The sequence below is a fragment of the Sceloporus occidentalis genome, unplaced genomic scaffold, assembly GCF_023333645.1.
Source record: "Sceloporus occidentalis isolate IW3139 unplaced genomic scaffold, rSceOcc1.0.p SCAF_23, whole genome shotgun sequence".
Classification (NCBI taxonomy): Eukaryota; Metazoa; Chordata; class Lepidosauria; order Squamata; family Phrynosomatidae; genus Sceloporus; species Sceloporus occidentalis.
Genome location: NW_028317003.1, coordinates 11,746,179 through 11,766,267, shown reverse-complemented (window position 1 = coordinate 11,766,267; position 20,089 = coordinate 11,746,179). Strand labels below are relative to the sequence as shown.

The following is a 20,089-nucleotide window of genomic DNA, read 5'->3' as shown; positions in this document are numbered from 1 at the left end:
TTTTTTTATTCAGTGCCCATTATATGATGTGGGACACCCAAGATGAATGGGAACTGAATAAAAGCACATGGTATTGCAGTGCTCTGTAACTGGAGGGTTCATCGCTAACAATTTGCAGAAATGTTCTTAGGAAACCACCTGGATGGCTGATTTGGTAGAAAAAAGATGTTTCTCCTTGTGAAAAAAAAGTAATACGAAACTCATGTTCCTCCCCATGTGAGAGCGATTAGAATTTATTTAAGCTTGAATTGATCTCCCTGGTGTAATACTTTCGGATGTTTTCTCAATACACCACAAGGGATCTCGGAGACAAAAAAACCCCCTGTATTTATTTTATTAATTTACGTACAACAAGCATGGCTATAATAGCATGACCTGGTTCTGCGATGTGTTTCACACTCGAGTTTCTTTAAGAGGAATAGGTAACTGCCCCAACCCTGATCCAATGTCTTAATGAACTTTAAGTTAATGTGGTTTTAAAGTGGTTCAAGAAATTGTGATTACAAAATGCCGATTTTTAACTCAACCCAACCAAAATCCAGGATTGTCACGTAAATGACCGCCTGCCTTTAAATGAATAGCTATGAAAGGGTCCAGCCTAGCCCGGCAGTCACACACTGAATCTGGTGCGCTCAAATCCAGATGTTCCAGGGCTGGTCCTCAGTAATTATGTGCCATCTGCTTGTCATTTTTCTGAAAATTAGTTCATATTAATGCAGATGCCAGTTTTGTTTTCCTCTAGTGTTGGACTAAACCCTGATTTATTCATTTACAATTCCCAATCTGTATATCCATATACGTACCAAAGATTGACGATTGTAAGCTCCTTTGAGCAGGGCCCTCCTCACCTGTTGTTTCTGTATAGCATCTTGTTTTGTTATATACTAATTGTTATGTCCTGTCTACCGTTTGTACAACGCTACGGAATCTGATGGAGCTATATAAAACAATAACTAGTCATCAAAATAAAGCAGGGTATATGCTATTCACCGTTGTACAAAGTATAACCTATTTCTGTGCTTATCTATAAAGCGTTTACTTTGAGGAAAGCCGTAAAAATGAGTATTGTAGTATGTAGTAATAGCTTTTTATTGGGCAAACATTTAATTTTAGGAAAAGCACCTTTGAAAAAATAGATCATTATTGATTCCTTACAATACTTTTAATGTTTTAGGTTAATTACATTTGAAAATTAACTGATGAAAACTACTGAGCAAATTAACTTACCACAATATAATATATCATATCATGACTGGACCATGTTTTTAGTTTTATTTTGCTTTTTACGTTTCTGTCCATTATTTTACTCATAAAAGCATTGATGGTTTTAATTAATAAATATATGGCTTTTTCCAATGTAACCTATGTAACCAATGATCTCTTCAATTGAAGCTGATGAGTGACTTAGAGTTGCATTGAAACAATTAGAGATGGAGAAATGTCATTAAGGAAACCTTTATGTAGGGTTCTTAGAAAGAGGACACAAATGTGACTTTTTAGTTTTTTTACAGCATATGCCTAAAGGCAGAAATTTCTAATATTATTTATAATACTTAGAAAAATAACAATGCATGAGCAAATAAAAAACAAAGAGATTTGTTTTGTGGGCAAGGCTGACTCCAGCAGCTTCAGTATTTGAAGAGGTTGGATTTTTTTTTTACTGTTTCTTCTGTTTATATATCTTCTGATTTTCTAATTGGAAATGCCCTTAGCTGCGGTAAAACGCTGCAAGATTATCTACTTATCTGGATCCTTTCTTAACAGAAGTATTCTGTAGAACTATGTGATTTTGATGGTTCCTCCTTCTGGTGAGTTGTTTAGGGTTCTAAGCATGAAATGGCATGCGAGAAATATCACATTTGGTAACTGCTGATCTCATATTCGTAGAACATAGGGACAGCTCTTTAGCGTTGGCCTTCATACCAGCTACAGCTTCTACGTTGACTTAAACTAGCAAACATACAGAATTCCTTGTATGATATGTTGCATTTTACGCCTATAACATGTGTTCACAAACATTACTAATTTGGTGTAACACGTCCAATCAAAGCTTCTGCATATCCCCTAATACTCTCCTGTGACAAGCTCCCTACTCCTAGAATAGGTGGCTCCCTTTGGCCTTCTCTTTTCTTGTCTAGGGAATCTTTACAGCTTTTGTACTGTAACAGATTTTTCAGAAGAACAAGATTAATCTAAAACGTCAAAGTGTCCAAGAAATATATGAGCTACCATAAGCGTGGCATGGTAAATTGGAAAAGAAAAGATTTCTTCTTTACGCGTCTCGTCAAAAAAGGCGGAGTTACGCAAAGCATGTGTAGACTAAACAGACATTTTAATTGACTAACCGTTCCCTTAATGCAGGATATTGCTTATCATTCACTGGTGACAGGAAGTTAGATGGGAAAAGTGTATTTTCCTGTAAGAAAATAAAACACAACACCCCGGGTGACTTTCAAAAAACTAGATAAATATATCCAGCACTTTTAACCTATTTGATTCCAGAATTTGAAGCAAGACCTTGTTCATCCACCTGGCATTAAAAGGGCTAATGGAAGGATTATTATTTGTATCATTTATGAGTACTGATAGTATAATCATTATTTGCATTTCTTTAAACAACAATTTAATTGGAGATTAAACTCAAAGCCCCTTATTAAAGTCAGGCGTTTTTTGGATTGTTATAGCCTATATAGTTTACTATCTAGACTCTAAATGGAGTCTCTTAAAATCGCACAAGGGCACACATAGCTCAGCAACTTGACTTATAATACAAGCCAAGAGTTGCTCTTCAGTTGTGTTTTATTGAGCTAATGGGCCAAATCCTAAAGGTAGCTTTCCATCAGTGAAATATTGGCACAATAAATTACATTTAATATCTGCATTGAAGGCGCCAAGTTTTGTCTTTGTTGTATAATTCAGCTGCATGTCAATGTTGACTTATATTTCTGATATATTGAAGCAGGTCAGCAGGATTGCACAGATAAAATTGAGACATTTGACAGCCCCAGTACCTTCATTATTTTGTACCAGGACAGAATGAAGCGACTTTTTGTGTACAAAATTAACACTTTCAAACCCAGTTGGAAGAGATACTTGTCTTCCATATGGTTCTAAGTCAAATCATACGGTTGAGCGTGATTTGGTCCTATTCAAGTTTCACCTACTAATATATAGTTCTACTTTTTAGGAAGGCTAGCTAAGCTTGAATAAGACTAATGTCCTTAAGTACGGTGAATTAAATCTTGAGTATATCTCCAAGCTTAAGATATGTTTAGCTATATTTAAGTTCAGAAGCTGCTACATTTGGACCAATCAGTATTAGGAATGACAGGTATACTGATATACCTGTAACTGATAACTGGTATACTGGGATCATGGGAGAAGTTGGATCCTTGCAGTGGATCTGTTATGTTTCCCAAAAATGGCAAAGATGCACTGTTTTATGTGTTAGTGAGGTGACACTTGTTACCATGGTAACATACACAGCAGTGGAAGTTAAAAAAAAAGGCAGCGTGCTGCCGTTGCTGGCCAGCATGCTGGAGAAAGAGCATGATTCCTGTATATTCATAATAAATCACTTGATCGGATGCAAGGTTTGCCTTAAAAGTGCTAGTGAACTTTTACATTAACTTTGTCTTCTCTGATAGAACATTATTTTTCATCTGAATAGTCGGAAAACAAGGTGAATCTTTTGAGAGATGCCTCGGTTTCTATAGCTGTCCGCCAGGTTGGGACACATGTCTCACACAATCACTTGATGCCTCCCTCTATTCATCTAGGTAAAAATTGCATTGCTTACTGCAGGAGTTTTTGGTCTCCTTTTAGAAACGGTACCATCGTTCCGAAGCTGGACATAGATGGCCCTTGCACGGTAATGGTCTTAAGGGTCAAAATAGAAGTTTAGTACCACTTTACCATTACACTGACATAATTGTATCACTTTCGTTCTTGACCCAGCATTAACACAGCAGAACCTACTTGAGTCACTGTGGCGCCACTGATAATTATTGCCAATCACCTCTACCCTCCAATCAACTGGGTTGTTCAATAGCCATGGTTTCATTGAGTCTGTAACATTAGGGTGGCCAGCAGGCCATAGTCTAGCAATAAAATTCCCTCTAATACCACAGAAAAGATGTGTTTTCACATTTCCTACCCCAATTAAACCTGCTGTCACAGACACAAATTTATATTCCCATTTTTCCATGTCCAGACTTAAACAAATAGGCCATAACTATTTATCTTGGGTTTTTATTATCCTGTCACTGTGCTGGAAGCTAGACCTATAAAAAAGATCTATTTTAATCATATCAATAAAGCAAAGATGGAACAGAGGTTAATCAATCTTGTTCACAACATCTGATAAGTAGCCAGTGATATACTTGGGTTAAACACAGCGATAAGGAGAGCGCAAGTAAGTTGCTAAATCAAGACCGTGAAAAAAATGATATAGAGCTGCCTGTTTTTTATAACTATTAAGTTTTATATAGACGGAGGTCAGTTTCGTAATGTCAGTCCTTTAATAAAGGGACAGTTTACTGTCCCTGACACCCCCCACTAAAGAACAACATTCTTCGAGCCAGCACTTGAGCTGACTTGGGGTAAATAGCATATTGTCCCAATTATCGGCCGCACCCTTATAGTTTGATGTGATTTTGAAGAAAATTAAATTTTTTTAAGAAAAATACACATTTAGTAGAAGCAGGGACCTCAAAAGGCTATAGAGTATGGGGCTACAATACAATACTTTATAGCCTTTTTAAGGTCCCCCTTAATTCATGATGCACCCTCCAACTAAGGATACATTATAAAGTAATGTGGGTACCTTAAAAGGGCTTCAAGGTCGGTGACCACATAGAAAGGCAAGGCCAGAAGTGCTCTTAGTCTCACTTAGTCTGTTCAACGCAGGAGTGGTAAAAATGCAACGCTTACAATCCTGAATATCTAAACCCTGAGTATAGGCTGCACCCCTGATTTAAAGATTTAAATTAGGTGGGAAAAGTGTAGCGTATAATCGGGACAATACCATATATAACGTGTTAGAAGATGTCTTTGGCCAAACCATCTCCTGCATGGTGTATAACTGCATATGAACGATGGAGTGTCCGTTTTAAGACTTGGTAATTTTATGCATCTAGGAATCACAGATTAATTTGCACACTTTTTTTGCAATTTCTGAATAGTAATCACAATAAAACAATAAAACAATGGGATTTTATTTGTTAAATCCTTTGCGTTTGGGAATAGTAAAACTTAAACCATGTCCTTAAAATCATGTTGTAGAGGGCCTCACAGACAGATCTGCCAGTAATAATCCCATCTCATACCCAGCCACAACAATGCCAATGGCTTTTTTTTTTTTTTTTTTTTTTTTTTTAAGTATTTGAGGAGCGGGTTCCACAATTCAGCTAGTTTATTAGGCTGGACCTGATGTTTTGTAACAGGAAGCAATGACGTCCCTGTTCTACCGTGATGAGGCTTAAAATTAAAGCCAACTTTATAAAACAAATTAAAAAGTTCTTTCTCTTGCTTCTTTTATATCAGTGTGACATGCCCAAAGCTGCTACACACAGGTATATACACACAATGCAAACATTTTTGTAAAATATGTTGCTAGGTTAATAAACATAGCACCTATATTTGTATTGTAAATGTGCTCTGCTGCCCCTAGTGGTAGACATAATTATTGTATATTGTAAAAAAGCAACTTTAATTTAAATTACAGTATTTTGACTTTCGTTGTGACTGTAAGTACTAGAATTATTATTCTCCCAAACCTAGCCCTAAGTACTGCAAAATCTAGGTTATAACACACACCTGTGTATTATATGCAGGTATAACTTTACACTAAATTTTGTTGGAAAAAATGAAGTACCTGTGTATAATATGCACCTGTTTCTATAATCTCAAACATATATTTACATATACACACACTCACATATACTGACACTTATGCACACCCACATATACAAACTCACTGCCTCACACACGTTTAGAACCCCCTCCTAGCTTTCCTGGCTTTGAAGGCTCAGGAGGAGGATCATCCCTTGTCATCCAGTGGCCTTCATGATCATCAGACACTGACTGTGTCCAACTCAGTCACCGTGTTGGGACTGAAGGAATGCTGATGGAGAGGGCTTAACCAACAAAAACATCCCAAGACATCAGCAGCAGTGTATGGGTCAAGAAAAACAAACTGGTGGGTTATTTTTCTAATTCAATACAAATTAGGTTGTTACTATGGAAAAATATAATTAAATCAACAAAAATATAGTTATGTTGTTCATACAGCCACTTTCAGTTCCTGTTTTTTTTTTTTCTGTGAAAACGAGAAAAATTCTTCAAGATTACATTAAGTGGATTTTAAATCCCGAGAATAAATTGACTGTGTTTATTCCTTATGGTTATAAACTGAGATCTCTGATTGTAAATGTGTCTTTCCATAAATCTTATTGTTCACGCCATCTGGCCTTGAAAGGGTTAAACATAGGTCCGAGAGAAGTGCTTTAAGGTTAGGCGATTTCCAGTGTCATTTTGTCCGACACTAATAGGGTAATTAGAAAGGGTGACCCTCGGATGAGGGTAAGCGAGGGCACCTTCCCTGTGCATGCGATGGACAATGGTGAGTGTTCGCTCATTGTGATGTTTGTGACAGCTGTTTGGCTGTTTTGAAGTGGCACTGTTTTTCTTTCTGTGTTTATCTCGTTTCCAATGGCAATTGCACTGCCACGTCTGGAATTTCGCCTGAGGCTGTTTTGGTTACATTGAAGTTTCTCGCTGCATCTCTGCCAGAATTTAATGGTGACTTCACCAAGCAGTGAGCTAGAAATGAGAAGGAGGGGTGGTGTGGAACGAGAGCGAGAGAGAGAGAGAGAGAGAGGGCCAGAGAATTACATCACCATCTGGAGTAGAATCAAATGGGAAGGATATGACTCACACAGGCTAGTTAAGCTTTGGCTCTGATTCTACATACACTCATTCCAGGGCTCTCGTGTTCTGCATCTCAGCAGGGAATACAGAATCAGTGATGTCCATGAGGTTTGTCTCTCGTTTTCAGCGTTTTTTTAATTCTCAACTTTTTGTCCGACATATTTGTGTGTGTGTGTTAATGTACTTATTTCACTGGCAATAGTTTTTTTTCTTTGTACTTTGTATCGAGTTTGTATTGTCTTTTCCACCAGCACTATGTTTCGGTGCGAGTCTTCAGGACATCAGAGGTGTTCTTAGTGCAGTTTGCATGCCTACCAAGAGATGAGCAGTCATTTGTGGGTTAATAGGAAGGGACCAATAGTTTGTGAGTGATGTAAGGTTGGCTCTCCGGGGCAGTTAAGTAATGTAAGAGCTATAGGGGGTCAGAGTTGTAAAATAGTTACCTGTCCTCCTGGGAGCTTTAGTTTATTATCAATATCATGAACGTGAACTTGCTTTAGCCCTCAATCCTTAATTATTCACAGACTCTTTTCGTTTTATCTCTTATTATTAAAAGCCACGTTACACTGTTGCTTTGGAAAAGAAAAATCGAACATTTAATATTATCACAGCTGCAAATTATTTTCTGCAATGACTTGAAATGAATATTAAATAGTTTGAGAAAAAAAAAGAAATAAAATCCAGTACCTTATAACAAGGTCATATTTAAATTTAACTGATTAATTGAAAAAAGCTGGATCCAGACACTTTATTACTAAAATCGTTGCTTTTCTTTTTTTTTCTCTTCTAAATACTACTTAGAAGGCAATACAAAAATCCGAAAATGACTGCAACTTAACTTTGACAATGTGATATCCGGTTTCCACTTTCGGATCAGATTGCTTTTCCTAATTATATACTTTTTAAGTATGTTTCAGGAAAAGTATCTGAAACAAAACTATAGCAGTGTATTCTGAACATTTATATATATATATATATATTTTTTTTTATTATTTAAATTTTTAATTTTTTTATTAATATTATGTGAATAGGTGTATTTGGTAATTTACAGTTTTACATAAAATCGGTAATATATACCAATAGTACACAGAAGGTATACATTTATTGAAAGGAGATCCCTGCCCCATAGAGCTTACAATCAAAACGCATTGCATGTATACATTAATATTCTGTTTGCATGGATTGCATTTTTTGGCTGTGATTTTTGGGTCATTGTCTTTAAATAAACTTCACACACTTTTGGGTCTCGTGAAGAACCGCCAGGCACACGTTCTCTGTGTTTCTGGAGTTACCAGTTCTAATGAACCAGTTAACGTGGCTCATATTACCGCTAATAAATCATGGTTTGGTGCTTATTGAATTGTCTTCTCTGGACACTTATTCTCCATGAACAGACTTGGGTGTATCGCCATTCACATTTTCTTCTAACACTTACAGATGAGGATGTAAAACTACTACAGTCGTAAATAGAACCTGTTGTGACAGGCTGGCAGACAACTTTAAGTAGTGTTACTTTCCCGTTCATCAGGTTTTTTCTTTCTCTCCATATTTTTTTTTTGGCGTTTTGACTAAAGACAGCAGTATGGCATTGTCATTCCCATACACTTAACGTTGGCTTACAGCAATAAAAGCAGTGGCGTCTTACAAATCAACTTTAACAACCAACAGTTGCATTCCTTGAAGCTTATTTTTGAGTTTCTTTGCTTTCCTAATACAAATGGTAGAAAATAAAGCCTATTGATAAGCAATTAAGTCAGTTGTGCCCTAAGCCCTCAGTTTGCTGCGATCAGTAAATTAATCGTTTTGCTGTCACTGACCTTTCAGTGGGAAAGAGGTGTGCAATGCTTTGGAAAGCTCATACCAGCTCAAAGATTAAACCACAGTATATCTGTTGCCTTTAAAGATTCTAAGATTCTAAGCACAAGTTATAGCAGAAAGAAAGCCCCCTTGCGAGTTCTTGTCTCTTGTTGCTGCTGACCCCTTTGGCAGAGGATGGTTGTAGTGTGTGGTTTTTTTTGTTGACAGTATGTTCTTGTCATTCACTAGAAATAGTGAAACTTGTGTATAGTTCAATCATACGCAACACATAGATCTGGAGCCATCTGAAATGTTCCTAATAGAACGGGAGTATTTAAATACCCATAAAGGACGACTGCATTCACTACTCTGTTGCACACGTTTATAGATTGAGGCCTGTTCCCAAGAGCTTACAATCTAGAACAAGTGTCCTCAGATCATCAAGCTACAGACTGACCTAATAGGTCACGTCTGCCATATTTCAGAATTTCAATAGGGTATTTTAAAGAAAAAAAAAAGGAAAAACTAAAAACCATTTATGTATAATTCCTATGGTGATACAAGTGTTACGAACCAGGGATCTTCTAAAGTATTTTGTGCATCCGAATGTTCCTGATTATAATTACAATGTACTAAAACACGGAAAAAAATCTAAAACAATACCATGTATGGTATATAAACTGCTACGATAGATATATTACAATATTTATCAATATACCATATATGTTATTTTAGTACATACAACATGATGTAAGTAAATAGCTTATGTTGAATATTTCTTACACCTTTTCAAAGCTTATAGTGGTATATTTTCTATTTTCAGTAAAACATGTGTTTGAAATTCTATAATGGGCACACACACACATATATATATATATATATAGATATATATATATATATATATACGTGTGTGTGTGTGTGTGTATACATATATATATATATATATATATATATGTGTGTATATATATATATAATGTAAATTTAAATCCTAAAGGGATTCAGGGCCTCCAGTTGTATGCAACTACTGAAAGTTAAGTCCTCCTTAAAAAGTTAGTCCTCCTTAACTTACTTTACTTACCTTAGTAGAGGTTCCGCTCTGCTATGACATTAGGGAGAATACAAAATAACATTTAATTAGCAATCTACAAAGCTAACTACAACATTTACAATTGTTAAGACATAATAGTACATAAGGGGAAGAGGGCCTTGCTGTTGTGAGATTATAATTCGTAACATAGATGCTTTGTATATATAGATACCTCTTCAAAATAAGTTACAACCCACTGCTTCTATGAGTGTTACTTGTTATACTGACTGACTTTTTACAATGTTTCTTAATATATATATGTGCACACATATGAAGCCTATATATCTCAGCTTTGTGTGTATTGCTAAAAACATGTATTTCTGAATGTCAGGGATATCTCATTTCCGCTCCACTTTTAAGACTTTTTATTAAAACATTTTTCCAATTACGCTTTTACATGTTTAGAATAATAGAAATGTTTCTTTAAATTGCAGATTTATAGGGTTAAAACAGATTGTGCGACTGGGGTTTTTTTTTGGGTTTTTTTTGCTCTTTTTATTTATGAACATGTCACATTCTATGTTATGGTTAACATTTCATTTTTAAAAGCTGGGGAGATAAGCTGGGCTCTTTAAGATAAGGGCTCTAACTCCACTAGAATGACAGCATAAGTCACCGTGGTGTGTAACATGTGCCTACTTGCTCTCCGATGTGTCCGACTTTTCCCCTATTAATGGGAATTTATGTTACATACTCTGCCTTGCATTCCTGCTTTTAGCTGATTACATATTTTTTTCTGCAATACCCATTGAGTAGTTTGGTTTACTTGTGTCAATTATTCTCTATTCAGAAAATATTGTGTGAATATAAAAAAATCTAAATTCTGCCTAGATTATTAAATATGGTGTTATGAACTGCAGTAAATATGTGCAGATGGGGTTAAAACATCACCTCTTCTGAGTTCATATGTGCTAGAAAAATGTTTGGATATTAAAAATAAGCACAGCAGTGAACACTGGTGTTAAATACTAGTGTCTTATGCCTCTCCCGATGGCAGCGTGTACATCAGCTATTATTGGGCCATAAACAAATGCATACACCAGCGGACTGAAAGGGAAATTATTTATTGTTGATCACCCCGAGCTGCAACAGTAAATCCTGCCATTACGTGAAAATGCACCGCAGTGGCAAAAGCTTTAAAAGGACCTCATTTCCCCCGAGGAGGATGATTGTACCACCTCATAAGTAACACTTACGGTGTATACTAAAACATGACGGGAATTCCATCATGGCGATGCTGTATTCTCTGTGGCTAAAAAGGAGCTTTCAATGCTCGTATCTGATAAATTATATTAACTCATAATAGTCTGCCCCAAAGATTTTATGTAGCAACTTGCAGACATAGTCAGGGATCAGAAACATGCTGACGTCGGGCTTTATTCACTAAACTGTGATTTGTGGTGAGCTGGCAAATTTAAGTGTAATTGTAACTTCATTAAAGGCTAGTATTTTTCATCTCCACGGTCCCATTTTGATCTATGCCCCCAATGCGCCCTCATAAAAGTTCTTAGCTATCCTATGGTGGTCTCTAGGATATTTCTATTAAGGAGCTACCTGGTCTGGTTATAAAGCTTTACATTTTGAAATGGTTTCAGACATGTTTGTATGTTCTAATACCAAAACGTATAAAGGATAGCGTAGCACTTGACCCTTTCCTGCTTAGAGAGATAGCAACCCGATCGATAAGGTTGGAAATGTGCCTCTGGGTTTGTTGGGTCACCGGTGCAGAAGAGATTTGCTTTAGGGTTCAGGTCAGGACTGCCATTATGTTATGATTCTTACATGCATATTTTTCTGTCTTAAATATCATGATTGATCACTGCTTGTTAGCAATGCGGTTACTTTAAGGATTCAGAACTTTTAAGTTCTGAGCTTTATTTGTATTGCATTGCATATCAAAGGTATCTTGTAGAGGATTGAGTCACCAACTTCATGGAAAAAGGTGTAGCATCAGAGAAGGTTTCAGGACCTCAGATGCCCCCTCTTCAGGTATGTATAGGGTTACTTAGACTTGTTTAAAGTGTGTTTGATCACTAAACTAACCAATGAGTAAAAGAGCCAACTGATACTAGACATTGTAAGTAAAGTCCTGGACCTCCCGATTCAGACTTTTCAGCAGTCAAGTTAAATTAAATATCTTCGGTATGTTTTATCATCACAAGGAGGGAGACTTTGTCCCCTATTACTTTGTCACCTATTACTATGAATTATCAAACAAATCTATTATAATATATTTATCAATTTCATTAATAATATTACTAGTAGAACACAACCACATTTTTACTTGCCAATGCCTTAAAAGTTTTTGGGATGGTGCTACCTCCTCCGAAAACCAGGAGCTTGGCTATAATGATGGCTTAATGACATAGAAGAGGCAATTGCCCATGAATTGAAATATTAGACAGAAGTTAATTCAGCCTTATGATGTTTAAACCCAGATGCATTTTGAAAGTATAATGTTATATGTAGTATATGTAGAGGGAATATCTTTAGCTTTGTTTGCCCAAGCTCTTTCATACTTACAGCCTGCACACCATCTGCATGAAATATATTTGGTTTGCTAGACGTTCTTATGAGTGCATTAAGTGGACTGAGAACGTTCATATGATATGCAATTCTATCCACACAAAGCTGGTCAAGATCAAATTAATCAATGATCCCTCCTGAGCCTATAACTCTATAAGAAACTTCACTGTCATATGAACATTTTTTCTTTATATTATAAATTATAATTTAATATACAATATAAATATATGATTGGTTGTTTTTATGTTGTGCAGCATATATATATATATAAATATATATATATAATTGATTTTGTTTATCTTGTACAATATGTATATATACTTGTCTAGATTTGTCTTGTTCCCACGGTATAACTAGGTTAACATATAATATATATTAGATATACATAACAAAATTGCAAAGGGTTCTAGATTTGGATTAGTTGTTTTCATATATCTAATAATCTAATAATTTTCTTGCCATTGGGAGTGGATTTGCGGGCCTTATGATTATTTCTCCAAGATATAAAATAGGCCACTTTATTTAATAAAAAAAAAAAGAAGCAAATAAACTTATGAACCTGATATGCAACCTGATAATGCAAATTATTCACAGTATAGACCCTCGAGTAATTGTGTTTAGTTTGCACTCGTCTCATAAATGCCCTTTAACTGAATGAAATCATAATTTTTATTGATTTGCAGCTTTTATTGTTTATAAAATGAAAAGTAGAGAAATCCTAAACTCTTCCTTAAAGAATCATTTTAATATTTGGAATAACCAAAGCGGATATGTTCTTGCCTAACTGTGTCTGAAAGATAAAACAACCAAAATCCTTTTTATGGAGATATGTTCAGAGCTAGGTGTTCTTTTAGTTAGCCAAATGTAGCTAAATAACGGCTCTCTGGGCTGCTGCCTATTGTGCATTATATGTAATCCTTCCAGACATCTTATAAGTCCCCAGGTAAAGAGGTCCAAGTCCCCAGGTAAAGAGGACCATTCCTGCATTTACAAAGTCACATTGCAGTTGCAACGAGTACATCTGCCAACATGCTCCAGATCCCAAGGGGTCTGCTGTACCCCCCCCATGTGACATCTGTTCCTGGTGGTCTGGCAGGGAGATTTTGGCCTTTGCTGATACAGAGCTCTGTCCTTCTGCTCCCTGCACATCTTGCACATTGCGAGGGATTTGGTAGCAAAAGGATATGAAGTCGCAACAAGGCTTTATTCGTGTCTCTGTGTCTCAGCATTGATGGGCTTCCAGACGCAGGAGAATTTAAAGCACATATCTTTACGACAGGTAACAGATCTGCCTTAGACAATCTAACCCTATGCTGAAGTGCATGGCGGTGACAGTAATGGCCCTAACATGGGACATGCTGCCTAAAACACTTTTTAATCAGAATATCTCCACGTATTTTTCCATTGGGCAACTCACACCTTTAAGTAACTACTAAGAAATGCTTCTTAAAGTACTTACCAATATGCATTTCTGTTTACACCTGTATATTCTTCTTGTTATTTTATTCCTTTGCTACTCACCTTCTAAAATCCATAAAACAAGCAGGATTATAGCAAAGATGCGTTTACTTCAGGTTCACGTTTTATATATTTATTTTACCCATGGAAGGTATTATCGTGTTTTTCTGCACATTACTCAGCTAAATATGTAAAGTATGTTTCAAATAATAAAAGATATGCTTAACCTAATAAAGATGTGGTAAAGAAAATCACTGGCTTAAAACCAAAAGAAACCTAAATATTTTGCCAGCAGTTTGCAGTTTACATTAATCTCTGCATATTTCCGTCTTTCTTATATCTCTTCCTGAAACATATGCCGGTATCCTTAAACATAAGTCAGCGGAGAGCTGGTAGACCCGCAGATAAAAGTTTGGGTTGGGAGGTTTATTGTTCTAACAGAGCCATGGTTTAGTCATTCAAGATGCTGATAGCTGTTGTTTGACCTATCTATGAATTTGTGCCACATGTATTTCATAATGCCCTGAGACAGGAATGGATAATGGATTCCGCTAATACTCAACAGAACGCAGTCGGTTCTGAAGCTGATTATAGAGTCCACTCGGATCGCACTAAACTGCCGATTGGCAGCAAAACATGTATTGCCAAAACAGACTGAATATGAGATGCAGACAGTTCCAAAGCATCTGTCTATCACATAAATCGTGGCAAGCCTATATAATAACTGCATATGCTAGCAAGAGTTAAATTTGACTTTTGTGGCTCACCAACTATTGTTAACATCTCTTCAGAGAAAATACAGACGTGTGTATCGAGTGTCCCTTTTAAGTCTCCAAATAGTTCTTTAAATGTTTGATGTTAGATTTCAGAGAATCATTAAGGTCAGGGGTACTGTCCTGTAACTAAGTGCTTTCACTCCGCAAGCTATACATTGACACTATCTGCATACCCCTATGGTGGTAAAGTGCTTGAGATTTTATCTTAAAAGTAGAAGATTTTACTGTGGAGATTGACTGTAACTGCGGAAAAGCCACTATATTTTTTATTGTTAGAGTGCACTCTTGGCGCCTCAATGCATCCATCCCTAAAATACCTTTCACTGGGCTTCAGATCTCACAATCGTAAGGAACCTGTGAAGTAACACAGTATATTTTGAGAGATCCTTCAAATAGTTTATAAATACATCAGAACAACTCATCAAGGATAGGAGCTCATTTATGTGAAAACATTGAGACAATGTGGACATTGTAAACCAAAAGAATTTTTATTTTTATCAGTAGCTTATTCCATTTTTTATGATCATGAAAAGGAAATGAAACTTACCTATGTTCTCTTTTTTTTTTTTTAAAAAAAAGGTTAATTGTTCAGAACAGGCATGAAATCTGATCAAGCCTGGAAATATGGCCTGGGGTACATTTACTAAACTGCGAGTTTGCAGGATTTTATAGGAGGGAGTAACGCTTCTTCCTCTATGGGTTATGAATTCATAAGCCAGGTGAGCTTTTCCTGTTGGAAGAATTTAGCTAGCCCTGAATTTATCCCAGCGACCGATAAACAGTTCTCAAAGTTTTTTCTATAAAGTCTCCATATTCTGTGCATCAGCTCTGTGGGACATAAAGGCTAAAAGCCTGGCCCGAGCCAACCATCTGCCAAGCCCGCTGTGCACTGGTGGAACATCACATTCCTGGTTTGACCCAAAGTCTCCAGGTGTAGTCCTGCTTTCCAGAGTCACCGGGTCAGTTTCTACTTTCTGAGTGTTGGCTCTCATCCCACACTAAAGGCTATCTAGCCCCTATACAAAGTCACTCCCCAGAAGAGGTAGAGCTCCAAGTATTTTTTATATAGGTTCAGCTATGTTGGATTTGAATAGTTTGTTGAACAATACATAATACATTAGCACAAATACCTTATTTTGTTTGGGTGTTTTTCTTCAATGAAAAATACTAAAACTATGCCTGAAGGTCTGTAATAATTACAAATAAAATCTGAACATTATGAAATTATTAAATAATACAAACAAGTCTGCAAGAGAGACTGAGGTCTCTTGTTTTCAAGCTGTTTTTTCCCCAACATACATGCGTTTCTAATTATTAATGAGAGAAAAAAAGGGAACATTAACAAGTAATCAGACATTAATCAGTGACAAAACAATAAAAAAGCGGTAATACCTAACCAGCTGTAGTGGTAAATTAAATAAGAGTTAGGTGACCACAGTATTTCACTCGGTTGCTAAGTGCATAGCTTTGGTTGCTAAAGTGTTAAATGTCTAACCACATGAATGTAGATCAGGCATTCAAAAAAGGTTCCCTCATTGCAAAATATAAACAAAACAGGTTCAGGGCATCAGAGCCATTGTTGTCAAACACCTGCACATATTAGCTGTAGACTGTTCACCAACAGCATCTACATCATCAGTGGTTTTAAAGTAGGACTATCAGACACGATAAAGACATACGTTATAGCCACCCTCATTGTTTTAATAACGGATGGTTGAAAGGGTTTTCTTTTTCCATAAAGTTTCCATATTCTGTGCATCATCTCTGTGGAATACGAAGGAAAAAGCCTGGCTCAAGCCAACCATCTGCCAAGCCCGCCGTGCATTGGTGGAACATCACATTCCAGATATAATTCCACATGGACCTTTGTCTAGTGAGGGTTAGATGGCATGTGCTATAGTTCCTCAACCTATAATGTTTAGTGTAATAGGTTAGTGTAATAGTAAAGAAGAGTGTTGCATCACTTGACATACATTTATTGATGGTAATTGGACCAAATGGTTCTTAATTGTCATCAAATTATGTTCCCAGGTTTTTGAGGTGCAGCCTTCTTCATTCTCAGCTTGTCTCGCAGCCTGAATCTATCTCTGCCTGAATATCTCAGGAGTTATCATGGATAATATGATACGATTTAAAGGTAGATCCCAGGTTCTTTATAGCTCTTAGTTAATTAGCACAGAGTTTCAAGTGGCCACATTATTGAATTGTCAGAGGGCTGGTTTATGGTTCTTCCTGATTAGTAGTAATTCAGAATCACTGCTGTTTTTCCACGCTTACATTCACGACTGGGATTTAATCCCAAAATAAAGTAGTCCTTCTCATAAATTACTGTGTATAAAGTGGCTCCTGAAAAATGGCTTAAATGCTTTTACTGTTTTCATTTATAAACGTTCAAAATTGGCATCTGATTCTCGATATTCATGCAACCTTAAACATGTTAAAATGATGCCAATGGAATTATCTTTTTTAGAGTATAGTATACGGTACAAATCATTAATATCAATTGTCAAGAAATACCTCCTAATGTGACAGTGTGCTGAGTTTTGATGTTGTTTGCCAAATATGCACCAAATTCAATGAGAAGGAAGCTTTCTAGAAATGGTGTAGAGCTTAGAACGGGTTCAGTTTACATGACACCATAAACGTTGTTGAGAAATGTTAGAAGCAGCAGTCTACAAACCTACCAGCCTCGGGATGAATCAGTACACAGAGGGGTATTTATACTGGATACTGCCCTAAGCCTGACCCAGGGAAGTGCCCCGGTGGCCATTGGTCCCAGTGCTGGAGGCTACAGTAAGGGAATTTAGACATGAATGGGATAGGAACAGGGTTATACTGAATAATGTGTAAGTATGTTAGTGTGTGTGTGTAAGTATGTTGCTGTGTGTGTAGGGGGAGCTTGAGGGTCCCAACTTTACGTCTCGCAGGGGGCCCCATCGTTTTTTGTTGGAGAGGCCGCAATGTGTGTTTATATGTGTACTGTACAGCTGTCTTAGTTAGTGTGTTTATATACACAAACTTTATATATTGATTGTAAGAGTTAATGGGTGTGTTTTAGTGTATGTTGTTAGTCAGGAGGTGAGTCTAGGGTTAGTGTTGTCTGGAAGTGGGAGTGGAGGATCATGGGAAAGAATGTATGTAAGGTGTGCTTATGGGAGGGTCTTATGGCAGAGTGATGGGTGGACAGTTGGATGAACATGGGTGGGCTGATGGGAGGAGCATGGGGTCCCGGTCATTGATTATATACTGGGCCCCAAGATTTCTGATGGTGGCCCTGCTGAATCTAAGACGAGACCAAGGACTTAGGCAGACTACAATGCTTTGTTTCTATTGGAGATCCCCTTGTAACAGCAGTACACTAGAGAGTCTGATCAGCCAATAAGGGGACCCCGATAAGGGGACCCCAGTTTTGCACCAGAGGAGCTGATGCCTTGAAACAGACTCTTCACCTTAGGACTAGTTAGCACAGGTAAGTACATGCTGCTGTCAATATGAGTTATTGCACATGGTCTTTATCTTTATGGTATATATATATATATATATAATTACTACAGGATATACAGAACAACTGTTATAAAGGTTAATAGCAAGGGGACAATGGGGCTCCATACTTAATCACATTATAGAGGATGCTATTAGTAGCCCATGAACAGTATGAACTTTTGAAGCAAGTTGGAAATCCATGGCACTTCATCAACCGTGGTCTATAATTATCATCAACTTCTCACAGAATGTCTAGGAGTAATGAGAGTTATGGCAAACTACATCTGGAAGAACAGAGGTTGAATAGTCTTAATTTGAAGTGTTTTTGGGTAAATATACTCGCGGGCATGCTGTAGGAGATCACATTGAAATAATTTAAACTTCATGAGTTCCATTAGATGGATGTACTTTATTAAACAGATTTCTCCCTTAGGCACGTAATCTGCTGCTCATTTCACTCTTCCATGCATATACCTCTCTGCTAGCACAATTAAGCATCCAATCATCATTATACCCAACTGTATAATCTATGTCCATATTGATTACATTGTGGAGAACAACCTAGATCCAAATGATCAGGTCCTGCACATGAGTCCTTTTTAGAAAACCGAATGCCATTTTATCTTCACGTTTAAGCATTATTTCCACTGTTAGTTTAAAACAGTATTAAAGGGATGTGGTGTGGGAATTGTTAAAGAAAAGTTCTTCCAGGAAGCAAATTGTCTATATAAATAATGTATATACTGTGCTGAATGACAAATAAATGTATAAATGAAGATACAACTTTATATAGTGGTACATTTGCACTCCCAATATTGGGATTACGAGGGCATCATTTGCAAATGTTCTTCTATAACTGGGAATGATTAATTTACATAAAGTGCCTCCTTAATATAAAAGAGACATTTTACCAACAAATGAAATGCATTTTCCTTTTTGCTCTATATATTCATAGTACTGCAAAGGTAAAAAGTACCTGTAAAGGTGCAGTGCAGAAGAACCTGGCATATAACAGATATAGCAGTTGTAACATAGTAATTTAGGTTGAAAAAAGTCCATCAAGTTCAACCTTATTGTTGATCCAGAAGGCAAAAAATCCTCATTAAAGTGATTTCCAATAGTGCCTCAAAAAAGGGAAAAAAAATCCTCTTGACTCCAAAATTGCAACCTGATTTCAATAAGCTGTAACTTATCCTGTCCTTGTAACCAATTATATGACTGTATATTAAGCCTGTATTTTGATAGCAGAACATCTGGGGTTAGTGAATTCCATATTTTTATTGCTCTTACTGTAAAGAACCATTTTCGCTGCTTTAAGTGAAAATCCTTTTCTTCAGGTCTGACCCCTTGTTCTTTGCACTATTACTAGTACTATTAGTGAACAGGTCATCATAGATCGGCCGGTATTGTCCCCATATGTGTTTGTAAAATAATATAATATATCCTCTAAGGCACTTTTTTTTAGAATGTTGGGCATATTAGACTATTTAACATTAAAACTATATTCAGTGGGTGGGGGTTCTGAAAACTTTACTGGTGATTTTCTGCTCAGCGGTGCTTTACAGGGAGACAGTGTTAAGTGAGTCTCTGGGTAACATTTCAATGGGGTTTGAACCCACTGGTGACAGAGTAAAAGTCTTGTCATTCTGAAAGCCCTTGAAGCACAAGCTGATTTTGAAGGAATACAGGATTTTTTAGTGCAGTGCAGGACTATTTATTTTTCTCAGGGGTCTCCTAGAACGTTAAGACAGATATGTCAAATTATGCTCAAGGCTAAATGTATATAATTGTGCTGTTGTGTGTTTTAATGTTGTTATTCTTTCTGTCTAAACTAGCTTTATCGGTTGATAATTGTCTTTAATGTTTCAAACCTATGGTTGGTGTCCAGATGGCTCCTTTAACTAGGGATGCATATAGAATATATATATTGTGTTAAGATCTGTGGTGGCCTGCATGAATTATTTATTAGAAGTGTCCATAGTTGTAGGAATCATCTGGTTATGTAGTGTACAATGACCACTTTACTTGAGAA

The 20,089-nt window shown here is 36.6% G+C and overlaps 1 protein-coding gene across 1 annotated transcript in view; it reads left to right on the top strand.

The window, feature by feature from the left end:
* Positions 1–20,089, top strand: part of LOC149300804 (cyclic AMP-responsive element-binding protein 5) — a 158,026-nt gene that overhangs the window by 87,751 nt on the left and 50,186 nt on the right. The window lies entirely within an intron of this gene.